Source organism: Penaeus monodon, chromosome 16, assembly GCF_015228065.2.
Source record: "Penaeus monodon isolate SGIC_2016 chromosome 16, NSTDA_Pmon_1, whole genome shotgun sequence".
NCBI lineage: Eukaryota > Metazoa > Arthropoda > Malacostraca > Decapoda > Penaeidae > Penaeus > Penaeus monodon.
This window is the reverse complement of record NC_051401.1, coordinates 22,672,157-22,677,156: the sequence shown is the minus strand read 5'-3', so window position 1 is coordinate 22,677,156 and position 5,000 is coordinate 22,672,157.

The window sequence follows — 5,000 nt, the reverse complement described above, 5'->3', positions numbered from 1 at the left end:
CAAAGGCGTGTTCAGAAAAGGCCCAATAATGCTACAAAATGAATCGTATTGTAGTGCGATACTATCATTAGGGCAAGACAGTCGGAATTTGGTAAAATGATTCTTCTGAGCTTGGTATTACCAAGCTGTACTCGGTGGAACGTTTCAGGAAGAACTGCACTGTTGTCGTAGGCGTGTGGTAGGCGTGGCAAAAGTTCTTTAAAGTAAGATACTTATCTTATGACTTGTGAAAGATTTTTTATAATTTTCGTTATGTGATTTTTCATTTCCGTTAGTATGAGCTTATCTATTATTATTTATTAATTATCAATCTGATATTGGCCGTTCAGATTTTCTAGGAGGCTCCAGGTTACAATATAAATATGGTTGTAAAAAAAAAGAATAAAGCCAAGGCATGCGGTATATTTACAAAAAAACAACACTTCGTAATCTCAAATCAAAAAATAAAATGCACATCTGAGATTTTCCCACACGCTTACAATCAATGCCGCTGGACAGGACAGGACTGGCAAACCGTGGAGTGGCCGTGTTCGTTCTCTCTCCCTCTCTGCTTTTTCTTGGCAGAACGAGGGGTATATATGGGCAATACCCGCCACTTCTAAGAGAGTGCGGGCTCGTTTGCATACGCGAATTGTTATTCAATGTCTTAACAGGTGTTACGGCGCTGCGCTCGTTCCCGCGTTCACTACACTGTGTTCGTAGCCTTCGGTGCTAATGATTGGAAGAAGCGTTACTTGACTTCTTTTCTGGCAAAGGAAAAGCAACTTTTTGTGTGTGTGTCTGCATGTGTAGTGTGTACGCCAATATATATATATATATATATATATATATATATATATATATATATATATATATATATATATATATATATATATATATATATATGTACATGTATATATATATATATATATATATATATATATATATATATATATATATATATATATATATATATATGTACATGTGTGTGTGTGAGTTTCTTTCCCTCCCTCCCTAAACCCTTTCCTTCCCTGCCTCCTTCCCTTCCTTCCCTCCTTCCCCCCCCCCTCATGGCTCAATGATCGCTCCCTCTCATCCCAATGTTTTATCCTCGCGACCTCTAAGCTTTTACATCTTTACGCCCTTCTGAATCCCAACGAGAATGTGGTTTACAGCCTTTTCCTCTTTCTGTTTTTACGGTCTTTTCGTTTTTGTTAAATTCGTTTTCTTCCGCGTTCCAGAGACTCATTTTTTTTTTTTAAAGGTCTGCCTCATATGTTTTATGATTTTTTTTTTCACAGTTCGTTCAATTTACGGCGCTGTTCATTTTCCTCTAGTCATTTTTTCCCCAGATTTATTTTATTGACACTTTTTTTTCCTCCCGCTATTTTTTTCCGTTTTTTTTCCTCTTTGACTTTTTTTGTCGTTTTAATCAGTTGAAAATATATATTCCCTATCAATCGTTAGTCCTTTTTCCTCTATCCACTGATTACCTTTCTTCTCTCTCTCTCTTCCTATTCTTTACTCAGCAATCTTTAGTCTTTCTTCCTCTATCCTCGGTTTATCTCGTTTCTCTCTATCTATCCTTTATTCTTTCCTCTCTCTTCCACACTTTCACTGCTTTTCCCTCACGCCCACGCCCTGGCCATTACATTACCCCCCCCCCCCATCGCGCCGCCCTAAAGTCAATCCTACTTCTTGACATATTCCTCTTGTTCCTCCTCTCCCTTCACTTCTCTTCTCTTCGTTATGTCTCTCTCCTTCTTTGCTTCTTCCTCTTTCTTTCCTTTCGTAGTCTTCGCCTTCTTTGTTCTATTTTACTTGGCGTTTGTTTCCCTCTTCTCCTCCTTCTCTTCTCTTCTCCTCTTTTCTTTTCTCCTCCTCCTCCTTTTCTCTTCTTCTCCTTTAATTCTCTTCTCCTCCTTTTCTTCTCTTCTCCTCCTCTTCTTCTCTTCTCCTCATTCTCCTCCTTTTCTTCTCTTCTCCTCATTCTCTTCTCTTCTCCTCTTTCTCTTTTTTTCATTTTTTCCATGTTTTGTTTATTCTTTTTCTTCCTCTATTTCTCGCCTCTAAAATTCTTCTCGTTCGTTGTACTGGTTTACCTTTTGCCTCTTTTTTCATTCCTTTTATTTCATATTTTTTCATATCCTTTCCTTTCTAATTCTTTGATGTATTACTTCACTTCTCCCTTCCTCTTATTTCTTCTCGTCTGTTGCGTGTGTTTGCTTTTTTCTTCTTCCCTTCTTTTATAAACATTTCTCATTCCTTCTGTGTTTTTTTTCGCTTCCAACTTAACTCTATCCTCCTTAGATCTTCTCCCTTCTCTGTCTCTCTAATTACTCTTTTACTCTTCTCATCCTCTTCATTTTTTCCCCTTTTTTATTCCCTCCCTTTCACTCCCTTCCTTTGTAAACTTCCTCACCTTTTAGTTCTCGTTCCTTGCATCTCTTTTGGTCTTTGCCTCTTCCTTTTCGTTTTTTTATTCCCTTCGTAACTTCTGCCGCTCTCGTGACCCCCCCCCCCCACGTCTCGTACTCTTTCCCTAGTTTATTATTTTTTCTTTTGCTTCGCTGTTTCTCTTTATCTTCTTGTTTCACTCTTCCCCCTGCAGGTCTCCGCACTCCATCCTTTTTTGTTTTGTTTTGTCTTCTCTTGTTCTTTTTATTTTTATTTTTTAAAAATCTTCCCTGGTTCCTTTTTTTTCTTCTCTCCTTCTTTCCTCCTTCACCTTCCTTCTTTTGCCCCTCCTCCTTCCCTCCTTCTTCACCCCTCCTTCCCCCATCCTTCCCTCCTTCCTCTTCTCGTCCCCTACTTCTTTCCCTCTTCCCATTCCCCCATCCTTCCCTCCTCCCTCCCCTCTCCTTCCCTCCTCCTTCCCTCCTCCTTCCCTCCTCCTTCCCTCCTCCTTCCCTCCTCCTTCCCTCCTCCTTCCCTCCTCCTTCCCTCCTCCTTCCCTCCTCCTTCCCTCCTCCTTCCCTCCTCCTTCCCTCCTCCTTCCCTCCTCCTTCCCTCCTCCTTCCCCCCAACACCAATTTTCGTTGGAGGAACTTTTAACTGTCAGACGACGACATGTAAAGACTTTAAGCTTACGACTCCTGCGACACTTTCCAACGCTTTCGCTGTTGTAACCGATCTTTCAAGTTAAGGGAGGGAGGGAGGGAGGGAGGGAGGGAGGGAGGGAGAAAGGGAGGGAGGGGGAAAAGGGGAAGGAGGAAAGGGGAAGGAGGAAAGGTGGGAGGGGAAGGGAGGGTGGGGAAAAGGGAGGAGGGAGAGTGGGGGAAGAGGGGGAAGGGGAAAGGGACGGTGGGAGGGAGGGGTTGGAGGAAAGGAAGGGAAAGGATGAATTGAAGGGGAAGGGGTAATAAGAGAGAAGGGAAGGGTGAAAAGAAGGGAGAAGGGTAAGGAGAAAGGGAGGGAGAAAGGGAGGATGATGGAAGACGGGAAAATAAAAGAGAGGAAGTAAGGAAGAGAGGAAATAGAGACAGAAAGGAAGAAAGACAGACAGAAAGAAAAAAAAAGGGAGAAGCGAAAGATGAAAATGACAATGTACAAAAAAAGGAAAGAAGAAAAAACGAAAGAAGCGAGAAATGAATCACAAAATAAAAACAAAAACAAACAAGCAAACATAAAAAACGACACCTTACTTCCCCATTCCTTGAATATTATCTCGTGTCTCTTCATTTTTTTTTTTTTTTTACTTTCCGCAGATGACGTAACTCCGGTATTAAGAAAGACATAGCGATTCCATACATCTCCTTTTTGCAAGATCTTGCCACGTGAGTGTTCTCGAAAAAGATCTACAAAGAGAACAGAAAATCGATGTCGAAAGAATAGGAATAATAAACACTCTTGTTCGATTGATTTGATTTTTATTGCAACATTGAATAAAGCAAAACAATGCGGAAAACATCGTTCTCGGAAGCGTTTCCCTTTTTTCAGAGAACCCGTAAGAGGGAACGAACTATTGGCCTCGATCATAACTCTTACACTCAAGGTTCGAGTTGTTTTCCGTAAGTAGCGTGGGACTTGGTTTGCTGGTCACGGGGGGGGGGGGGATGGAAGCAGGTACTGAGACGAACACTGGCATACGTGTGTTTGTGTGTTTTTATTTCTCTCTCTCTCTCTCTCTCTCTCTCTCTCTCTCTCTCTCTCTCTCTCTCTCTCTCTCTCTCTCTCTCTTTCTCTCTCTCTCTCTCTCCCTCTCTATCTGTCTATCTATCTATCTATCTATCTATCTATCTATCTATCTATCTATCTATCTATCTATATATAGACACACACACACATCTCTCTCTCTCTCTCTCTCTCTCTCTCTCTCTCTCTCTCTCTCTCTCTCTCTCTCTCTCTCTCTCTCTCTCTCTCTCTCTCTCTCTCTATGCCACCCCTCCCTCCGGTGTTACAGGAAAATTATATACTCCTAATATCATGCAAAGTGGTGAGTGCGAGGCTTCGGTTGGTGTATCGGCCAGCGTGGCAGGTGTCTCAGGCAGAGGACGGGCCCCACTATTCGTGTCGCAAACTGGGCGATCATCCCAATGCCAACACTCTACACCATCATGGTCTGGAGTGCCCCGTGCTCAAGGACTAGTTTATACACTATTCTTCTGTGTCATCCACATTTTGGTGGATATTAGCCATTTATTTTTGTTTCTCTGCGTGCTCGCGCGTCTGTGTGGGTGTGTGTGAGTGAGTGAGTGAGTGAGTGTGTGTGTGTTTGGTGTGTGTGTGTGTGGTGTGTGTTTGTGTGTGTGTGTGTGTGTGTGTGTGTGTGTGTGTGTGTGTGTGAGAATGTGAGTATACATATTCATATAAATATGTGTGCTTATATGGTTCACAACGGGCCCTGCGCGATACGGCCATTTACCTTCTGTATTCTCTGTAAAACTGATTGTCGTCCACTGGACTTAATAAATTTATCAAATAAAATCTCTCTCTCTTACTTTCTCTCTTTCTCTCTCACTCACAGTGCATGTATATATATATAATATATATATATATATATATATTTTATATATATATAT